We start from the raw sequence: 8793 nt of genomic DNA on the forward strand, positions 1-8793 counted from the left end.
TGTATATATATAGAGGAGCGATCAAATGCAAACCACCTAATTTGTATAAACCGTGCAAACCACCCTCATCCGTCGATTTTATTATTTAATCTTATGAAATTTTTTCATGAAATTGTTTCATATAATACTTTTTTTAATGAAGTTGTTTCATATAATACTTAATGAAAATTTAATGAAACTATTTCGTGTATTTTTCTAAAATTAAAATAATGAATATTGTAATATCCATGATTAACACCATCCATAATAAAAATGATTAATCAACCTCTCATATTACAAAAAAATGAACAAAATGAAAAATTACGATTGGTTGAATGAGGTTTGTACGGTTTGTATAAATAACATGGTTTGCAAAGTAACCCTTCTCTGTATATACATAGTAATAACATATATTTTTTTCAATTAAAACAAGTTTAAAATGTATAAAACATTTAAATACACCTCAACTTAAACTGGAATAATAAGTAAAAAGAGTACACCACTAGGGTTTCTAGTCCTTGTTTGTTAAAAATTGTCACGTTCATCTGTATGTATTAACAATTACGATTTTCATTTCTATGGTTTATAATTTGTTACTATTTTTCTTTTTAGAATTAACTCCGTTAAGTTATGAATATTTTGGTCGTCTTTCATATTTCTTAAAAAACAAAGCATATTACATAAACATCTGTTATTATTATCGCCGTATCATACATGTATTATTATAGATATAAAACTCCTCCCTCACCTTGTCAATACCAACCACATCCTCCTTGTATTCACGTGTGCATAAACCCCAGCAACACAAATTTTCAAAAATGAATAATTGAATCCAATTTTAGCATCTCCATCAGCATGAAACTCTAACATCGGCCTTGTTATTCACGGGTGAATAATCTTCAAGAGCCACCAAGGTTTCTGACCACCATTAATGAAGAAAAACATAACACCGTTGAATATATGGTAAGGTTGGAGAATTGCAATCAAGAAGAAGAAACGGTAGTCGTTTAGATATTCCTCATGTTATACCGCTATTGAAGATATGACAATGTTGGATAATTACACAGGAGAAGAGGAAGAAACGACATCCATGGACAAACTACTCCATTTGTTTGTCACTGTGATTTCTTGAATACTGATTATGACCATAGAGGTTAGAGAAAGACAGAGAAAAAGGAATTGAAGATAGAGATAAACGACATGGAATGATGTCATTTCTTATGCATGATATTTTATGCTTTGCTAAACGAAATCTACACGTCAGTCTGATTTTAACCTCCATTTTTTGCACGAAATTTTGCAAATTTTGTTTTTTGTAAGTTTTAGTTTGTTAATAAAAAGTAATTGGCATGGCTCAGTGCTTATTGGTCAACCCTAACCTTATCGAAAACATAAAAATACGATCGACCTATTAAATAAGAAAAATGTAACTCGAACCACACCTTTAAAAACCCTAAATTTGTAGACCGTAAGTGAGTTTTTTTTCAAAGAAGAAAGGTGTGGTTCGTGTTTCCTAAAAACTTCTTATTATACCTGTTGACCAATATACTGGTATTGATGACCAGAACAACTATGTTTTATGACTTCGATTTTGAAGTATGAGGTGATGAAAATGGAGCGGAGATGGTTCAATATCAAAATGATCTGTATATCTCCTTGCTACGTTCTTTTTGATTCACAATCTTTGGTTCATTTCCATCTCACTTTTGTTTTTATATTTTTGATTTATGTTGTAACGTCCCCAAAGCATAAAGCAGCGGACTGACCCAATAACTTCGAATCCAACTTAAAACCATGGTGAAAATTATTGGTAGTCCATTACTTGAGATTTATAAGTAGCTAACAATTCTCACATTTTATACATGTGGGACGAGTTGTTACATCTGTTCTCTTTTTTAATAAAAAAAATATACTACAACATATGTGAAAGACTTTATGCGTTAATAGGGTTGTACATCAAGCTGTTAAAGTTATAATTAAAAGATTTAAAACTTTATGCATTAATAAGTAATACTTCATGTATTTAAACTTGTTTTTAAAAACTTGTTGTGAATTTGCTTTATAAGGTAGTATAGATGATTGTAAAGGAATTAGAATAACTGATTCTATTTTTTGATTTATATTACTCTTTTTGTAAAATTAACTAAAGTTGAGTTTCAGTCTTTTTATTGTTACTGATATTCCTCATTCCATTGCAGTGTGGTGGAATTAAATTATATTTCTACCATTGTTTTTCTCAAAAACAAACAGAGCACTAATTTATTACGTACATGACCTACATCACCACTGCTAGCGTCATCATTTTTATATATTAGAAAAGAGACCAGTAATGCACCTGTATAATTGATCATATTATAAGTCCAATTCTAAAGGATCAAACTTATGAGACTTAAGAAATAATGTAAAAAAGGACCCAGAGCCTCCGGTAGCATAACAGAGACAGCGACGGATTCTCTGTCCCATGTCACACCAAACATGAGACAACGAGTTATTGTCCTCCCCATGTTGCGCCAAATATGGGATAATGGGTTTTGTCCCGTCCCGTCCTATGTATCAAACACAGTTGTGGCTTTAAGTTTGAGATTGCAGGTTTGTTATTGTTGAGGGTTGAATCTATAAAAAAGGAAAAGGTGAAGGGCTGCACTGCATTTACTGAAGGACTAGAGTGTAACTTTATGTTGTATATATACCAGGCTTCGTCGTGAGAGTATAGATCAAATTAGGGTTTAGTTTTGAGTACTTGTGTGATGGCCGCCTGTCTCTCCGGTTTAGGGTTTAGTTTTGAGTACTTGTGGTGGCTGCTTGTCTCTCCGGAGTTTTGACCGCCGTTGGTTATGCCTCTGGTATTATCCTCCTCATTTCTCTTTTATATCTGGTGTATTGATTGACAGATCCGTACCTTGCTTCAATCAAGGTTGTTATCTTTCATTCGGATCTGGATTTCTACCCAGGCTCTATTTCATTGAAATACGGGTGTTGTTCATGTGGTTGAGAGCTGCATTTACTTCAATCGATGAAACATTAGCTATATTGCTAGATGTTAATTGGTTCTCTTAGTTGGGAAGATCTGTATCTTTTTCCAACTAAGATTCTGCTGTTCACATCTCGTACCATTTTTACAGCGATCTTCAAGGTATCAACTAGGTACCAAAAAGACCAAATTCATTATTCACTCTTTTTAAATTCATATTTTGTGCGTTGATGAAGCAATTTGTGGACTAGAGTTTCTGATCTTGGGCTCTTCTTCCCATTCAGTTTGACGACAAACCCTTGGCTGTCTGAGTACAATGAATTAACAAATTTTCCTATCAATTTTTTTGATTCTATCTCTTTGCAACCAATTTTACTCGATTAGTTACAAATTCATTCAGAGCTTATGATGATAATTTAAATTATCTTAGCGGATTTCAGTGAGATTTAATATAATTGAATCAATGATCTGTTTGTTACACACACTGAGGCTCCTAGATTTCGATAACGATGCATATCATCTTTGGTTTTTTATCCAATTTGTTTGTGGAATGTTGAATTGCAGTGATGAGGCTAAGCACTTTAGGGGTGTAATTAGGGCAGTGGACAAGACGATTTGTTTTGTCTTGCCGTGATCCCAATTTAAAACGACTTCTCCTTCCACTGAGCACTTCTGTTCATTCCATTTCCTTGTCTGTTTTTGATGTTTTCATTACCATTTTAAATCTAAAACTTTGTTTTTTGTAAACTTTGATTTCAATTTGTTGAATTTATAGATTGAATTTTTGTTTGAAGGCGTCCATATACCAATTCTGGAGGATTTATACAGTTCCTCACGGTGTAATGGCTCGGACGCCAAATCAGTATCTGTGGCCATCCTGATAAATGGATTCTTCAATGCCATTTCATCGTGGAAACACCTCATACATTCCCAAAAATTTAACCAAAATTTCAGTTTCAAAACAATTGCATTGATTGCTGCTTTTATAATCTTTGTTTAAATGAATCTTACATTTTAGTTTTTGATTCCGACTTTAGTTGGGTTTGTGCCTTCATAATCCCAGATAAGCTAAGTTATAGAGTGCTTATTCTGATTCATGGGAGGCCCAAATTAAACCGAAAATGGAAGTTTCGCTGAGAAACCCATTCTTGTTTTCAATTAAGGGTGTTTCCTAGTAACTCCTCCATATATGTTTTCTATTAAGCTTTAAAAACATGTATTTAAAAACTTCATTATTAGTAGATCTTAACGAAATTCGAAGTATGAGATGACGAAAATGGAGCGGAGACGATTCAATATCATATGATCCGTATATCTCCTTGCTACGTTCTTTCTGATTCATAAATCTTTGGTTCCTTTCAAAATCTCTTTTGTTCTTATATATTGATATACGTATGTGTGCATCGTGTGGAGTTAAGAATTGAAATCATCAAAGATGATGAAATCAGAAAAATCTTAGGACACCTTCTGACACAGTTTGACAATGCTGTGTATGAGAAAAGCATTTTTAAATTCTGATTTTGATGATTTAAAGATCATAGCCTCACTGATGCATCTTTCTACAAAATCTTGATCGTGGGTTGTTTTCAAGTCAAGATTTTTCTTTGCTTTTTAGGGTTTTAATTTTCAGAATTATCCCATTAGATACATACTTGTCAAGTTTGCAGTTCAGCCCTTTTTTGTACCTTCTTTAATATGTCTTAATTTATATGATCTGCCTCACCACACCTTAAGCTTTTTTCCTTAATCAATTCATTGGAAAGAGGTCTAGTCATGGAGGCAGATAGTTAAGGCGGTGTTAACGTGGAGTCTAAGCTTTTTCTCATGTTTTTCCTCTAAAAACATCCGCTATATTTTCTTTTTGTGTTTATAAAATCGATATTATTCGGCAATGACTTGATTGATTTATCCGCGCTTCTGAGAGGAATCAGTGAAGTAATGGATATAAAATGGTTGAATTTCTTAATATGAGCCGATCTGTATAAAGTTCTTGTATTTTGTTACTGTTTTTGAAATGTCTTTGCAGTGATGATTGAAAATACAGCTTTAAGCCAGTTCTGCTTCTGAAAATTCATGACTGATAGAGCTGTTATTTACTCTGAGCACTTATGGGTTGTTTGTTTACCTCTTAATAGTTTCATTAAGAGACAACTTTTAAATCATTAACATGTGAATCTTGTTTGACAAAAGAAAAGTTTGACTCTTAATATTTTTAAAGCCTTTTGAATGATTTTGCATTTTTAATCTCACTTAATTATCATGAGCCCTAATTTTATTGTACATAATTACCACAATTATATTTTATTTTGTATTATATCACGAGAGCTTCTTAATCTTCTTGCATCGAACTATTAAGTAATTTGTCAAACAACTCCATATCAATATTTTCAACTGAGCCAATGATCCTTCTTTAATTACTTTACTCTGCTGATGATGAACTAATCCAATTGTTTGAGATACGGTGGATCTGAGACCTTGTTTTACAGGGAGAACCACTTGGTTGAAGCTGTACTTCACTTGATATTACTGGATTTAATTTGAAGCTTTTTTTTAATGATTTGATTATTGAAATGATAATTCGTTGAGTTTAAACTATACTCTTCACCTTGAAATATATAATGGTTTGGAGTCTGAAAAAACTCGAAAAGTATTGTGTTGTCATCAGCTTCTTCTTTCGTAATATTAACGAGACTGGAGTTAAATAACAGCACAAAATATCCCCAATTGCATGTTCTTTTTCCTTAAGCTGATGTCTTATAAGATGTCACAAAGTACATATTACATGTTTTTTGTTTTCTTTCTTGCTATGTTTATCTCCTTGAGTACTGTTTTTTGTGTTTGTGATGGACGATACGAATAGAACATAATGTGTGTTGATGAAGCTATTTGTGGACTAGAGTTTCTGATCTTGGGCTCTTCTTCCCATTCAGTTTGACGACAAACCCTTGGCTGTCTGAGCACATTGAATCATTAAATTTTCATAAGGTTTTTTGATTCTATCTTTTTGATTTGTTTCTAGTTTATTAGGAGCTTATGATGATAATTTAAATTATCTTAGCGGATTTCAGTGAGATTTAATATATTTGAATCAATGATCTGTTTGTTACACACACTGAGGCTCTTAGATTTCGTTAAAATGCATGTTAGAACTGGGTATGTGCCTTCATAGTCCCAATTAAGCTAATAAAGAGTGCTTATTCTGATTCATGGGAAACCAAAATTAAACTCAAATGGAAGTTTCGCTGAGAAACCCATTTAACTCATCCATATATATCTAAATGAGTGTCGTAATTTTTACTGTTTAATTTCATTTCCGAATCTTTTTTTGTAATGATTTTATTTTGTGGAAGTTTGGAAAATGATGCTAAAAGATATCGAATTATGTTATCATAGGCATATATTATGTGCTGTGCTGAACGAAATTCTATTTGCACGTCAGTCTGATTCCAAACTCCATGTCATTTTATTCCTTTTTAGACCATCTTTTTAGTTCAAAGCCTTCTATTTTGTAAGATGCTGGTCACGTACTGGTGCACTGAGGGGAGCATGTAATATATTGAAGAGTGGCATATCAGAGCTTCCAAGTAAAGTCGAGGTGACTATATATTATGATGCCTATTTTATAAACAAAGGGAGAGGTGGTTAGGTTAGATGCCTATTTATCTATTAATATGTTAAACATCCTACTAACCTTTGCATATGGTATTTTCTTCATGCCTTCTCTATCTATGGGCATGGAAAGATGAGAACTGAACGAGATCAACCATGATGGAATAGAAATGCCTTCATGTATAGGCGAGTCAGTGGGTTTGCATGATGTTTTGTGCGATCAGAACGCCAGATGGAGCAGCGGATAAAAATCAGATGTCGTTAAGCCGGAGCTTGTAATGAACCACAGGCAAGGTAATTTTGTTACTAGCAGTTTAACTTGGGCGGGGCAGGGTGGGGTGGGGTGGGGCGGTGAATTAGTAGCAGTGGGTGGCAATGTAGCTTTGTTGCCTATTATGATAGGAACCGTGAATTTTTTGGTACATCACATTAATGCATTCACAATTCTTGTGATGTATATATTTTTCTGAAAGGTGTTCTTCTTGCCGTAGCTCCTGTTTGATGATGGATAAAGCAAATCGTTTTTGTTTTTCTTGTGATTATTTTGGATTGGCTTCGGACCATGTCTTTGAGAACTATTTTGGATGTACTATCGTGGAAACACCTCATACATTCCCAAAAATTTAACCAAAATTTCAGTTTCAAAGCAATTGCATGAGTGCTGCTTTTATAATCTTTGTTTAAATTAATCGAACATTTTAGTTTTTGATTCTGACTTTAGTTGTTGGGTTTGTGCCTTCATCATCCCAGATAAGCTAAGTTATAGAGTGCTTATTCTGATTCACAGGAGGCCCAAATTAAACCAAAAATGGAAGTTTCGTTGAGAAACCCGTTCTTGTTTTCAATTAAGGGTGTTTCCTAGTAACTCCTCCATATATGTTTTCTATTAAGCATTAAAACATGTATTTAAAACTGAACGATATTTTTTGCTTTACTGAACGAAATTCCATTTGCACGTCAGTCTGAATCCAAACTCCATTGTTACTAGATCTTAACAATATTCGAAGTATGAGATGATGAAAATGGAGCGGAGACGATTCAATATCATATGATCCGTATATCTCCTTGCTACGTTCTTTCAGATTCATAAACTTTCTGTTCGTTTCCAATTCTCTTTTGTTCTTATATGTTGATTTACGTATGTGTGCATCGTGTGGGGTTGAGAATTGAAATCATCAAAGATGATGAAATCAGAAAAATCTTAGGACACCTTCTGACACAGTTTGACAATGCTGTGTATGAGAAAAGCATTTTTAAATTTCTGATTTTGATGATTTAAAGATCATAATCTCACTGATGCATCTTTCCACAAAATCTTGATCGAGGGTTGTTTTCAAGTCAAGATTTTGTTTGCTTTTTAGGGTTTTAATTAGGGTTTGATGTATTGTTGTCAAGTTTGCAGTTCAGCCTTTTTTTGTACCTTCTTTAATAGGTCTTAATTTATATGTTCTGCCTCACCACACCTAAAGCTTTTTTCCTTAATCAATTCATTGGAAAAAAATTCTCTAATGGTTCTAAAACTTTTTGAATGATTTTGTATCTTTAATATTCTTTACTCATTAAGAGCTTCAATTTTATTGTACACAATTACCAAAAAGTTATTTCATTTTGTATTATATCATGAGAGGCTCTTAATCATTCTGTACCAAACTATTCAGCAATTGTCAAACTACTCCTTATCAAAATTTTCAACTGATCCAATGATCCTTCTTTAATTACTTTAGTCTGCTGATGATGAAATAATCCAATTGTTTGAGATACGGTGGATCCAAGACCTTGTTTTACAGGGAGAACCACTTGGTTGAAGCTGTATTTCACTTGATATTACTGGATTTAAATTGAAGCTCTTTTTAATGATTTGATTATTGTTTATGTTATTGAAATGATTATTCGTTGAGTTTAAACTATACTCTTCTCCTTGAAATATATAACGGGTTTGGAGTCTGAAAAAACTCAAAAAGTATTTGTGTTGTCATCAGCTTCTTCTTTCGTAACATTAACGAGACTGGAGTTAAATAACAGCACAAAATCTCCCCAATGCATGTTCTTTTTCATTAAGCCAATCTTTTATATGATATCACAAAATACGTACCACAATAGAACGTAAGTGTTTTTTATGGTTTAGTTTGTGCGTTGATTAAGCAATTTGTGGACTAGAGTTTCTGATCTTGGGCTCTTCTTCCCATTCAGTTTGACGACAAACCCTTGGCTGTCTGAGCACAATAAGTCATTAA

The 8793-nt window shown here is 33.1% G+C and overlaps 18 non-coding genes across 18 annotated transcripts; all 18 read left to right on the top strand.

The window, feature by feature from the left end:
- Nucleotides 1–3168: 3168 nt before the first annotated feature.
- On the top strand, nt 3169–3269 carry LOC112526192. The gene has a single exon (XR_003070525.1). It is a non-coding gene; the product is annotated as a small nucleolar RNA Z157/R69/R10 (small nucleolar RNA).
- An 80-nt stretch (nt 3270–3349) lies between these two features.
- On the top strand, nt 3350–3443 carry LOC112526199. Its single transcript, XR_003070531.1, has one exon. It is a non-coding gene; the product is annotated as a small nucleolar RNA R11/Z151 (small nucleolar RNA).
- A 64-nt stretch (nt 3444–3507) lies between these two features.
- On the top strand, nt 3508–3621 carry LOC112526201. The gene has a single exon (XR_003070533.1). It is a non-coding gene; the product is annotated as a small nucleolar RNA Z152/R70/R12 (small nucleolar RNA).
- Nucleotides 3622–3754: 133 nt separating this feature from the next.
- Nucleotides 3755–3880, top strand: LOC112526209. Its single transcript, XR_003070540.1, has one exon. It is a non-coding gene; the product is annotated as a small nucleolar RNA snoR80 (small nucleolar RNA).
- A 126-nt stretch (nt 3881–4006) lies between these two features.
- LOC112526210 lies at nt 4007–4143 on the top strand. The gene has a single exon (XR_003070541.1). It is a non-coding gene; the product is annotated as a small nucleolar RNA snoR83 (small nucleolar RNA).
- Nucleotides 4144–4378: 235 nt separating this feature from the next.
- LOC112526202 lies at nt 4379–4475 on the top strand. The gene has a single exon (XR_003070534.1). It is a non-coding gene; the product is annotated as a small nucleolar RNA snoR31/Z110/Z27 (small nucleolar RNA).
- Nucleotides 4476–4836: 361 nt separating this feature from the next.
- On the top strand, nt 4837–4925 carry LOC112526214. The gene has a single exon (XR_003070545.1). It is a non-coding gene; the product is annotated as a small nucleolar RNA U36a (small nucleolar RNA).
- A 42-nt stretch (nt 4926–4967) lies between these two features.
- LOC112526180 lies at nt 4968–5059 on the top strand. Its single transcript, XR_003070514.1, has one exon. It is a non-coding gene; the product is annotated as a small nucleolar RNA Z223 (small nucleolar RNA).
- Nucleotides 5060–5376: 317 nt separating this feature from the next.
- Nucleotides 5377–5494, top strand: LOC112526183. The gene has a single exon (XR_003070517.1). It is a non-coding gene; the product is annotated as a small nucleolar RNA Z278 (small nucleolar RNA).
- A 66-nt stretch (nt 5495–5560) lies between these two features.
- On the top strand, nt 5561–5668 carry LOC112526208. The gene has a single exon (XR_003070539.1). It is a non-coding gene; the product is annotated as a small nucleolar RNA snoR97 (small nucleolar RNA).
- A 146-nt stretch (nt 5669–5814) lies between these two features.
- LOC112526191 lies at nt 5815–5915 on the top strand. Its single transcript, XR_003070524.1, has one exon. It is a non-coding gene; the product is annotated as a small nucleolar RNA Z157/R69/R10 (small nucleolar RNA).
- A 62-nt stretch (nt 5916–5977) lies between these two features.
- LOC112526198 lies at nt 5978–6071 on the top strand. Its single transcript, XR_003070530.1, has one exon. It is a non-coding gene; the product is annotated as a small nucleolar RNA R11/Z151 (small nucleolar RNA).
- A 47-nt stretch (nt 6072–6118) lies between these two features.
- Nucleotides 6119–6224, top strand: LOC112526213. Its single transcript, XR_003070544.1, has one exon. It is a non-coding gene; the product is annotated as a small nucleolar RNA snoR83 (small nucleolar RNA).
- Nucleotides 6225–6300: 76 nt separating this feature from the next.
- LOC112526195 lies at nt 6301–6401 on the top strand. The gene has a single exon (XR_003070527.1). It is a non-coding gene; the product is annotated as a small nucleolar RNA Z122 (small nucleolar RNA).
- A 901-nt stretch (nt 6402–7302) lies between these two features.
- Nucleotides 7303–7439, top strand: LOC112526212. The gene has a single exon (XR_003070543.1). It is a non-coding gene; the product is annotated as a small nucleolar RNA snoR83 (small nucleolar RNA).
- Nucleotides 7440–7733: 294 nt separating this feature from the next.
- On the top strand, nt 7734–7831 carry LOC112526203. The gene has a single exon (XR_003070535.1). It is a non-coding gene; the product is annotated as a small nucleolar RNA snoR31/Z110/Z27 (small nucleolar RNA).
- Nucleotides 7832–8286: 455 nt separating this feature from the next.
- Nucleotides 8287–8404, top strand: LOC112526182. The gene has a single exon (XR_003070516.1). It is a non-coding gene; the product is annotated as a small nucleolar RNA Z278 (small nucleolar RNA).
- Nucleotides 8405–8481: 77 nt separating this feature from the next.
- On the top strand, nt 8482–8591 carry LOC112526207. Its single transcript, XR_003070538.1, has one exon. It is a non-coding gene; the product is annotated as a small nucleolar RNA snoR97 (small nucleolar RNA).
- Nucleotides 8592–8793: the final 202 nt, after the last annotated feature.

Source organism: Cynara cardunculus (genome assembly GCF_001531365.2).
Source record: "Cynara cardunculus var. scolymus isolate 2C chromosome LG 13, CcrdV1, whole genome shotgun sequence".
In the NCBI taxonomy this organism is placed as follows: Eukaryota; Viridiplantae; Streptophyta; class Magnoliopsida; order Asterales; family Asteraceae; genus Cynara; species Cynara cardunculus.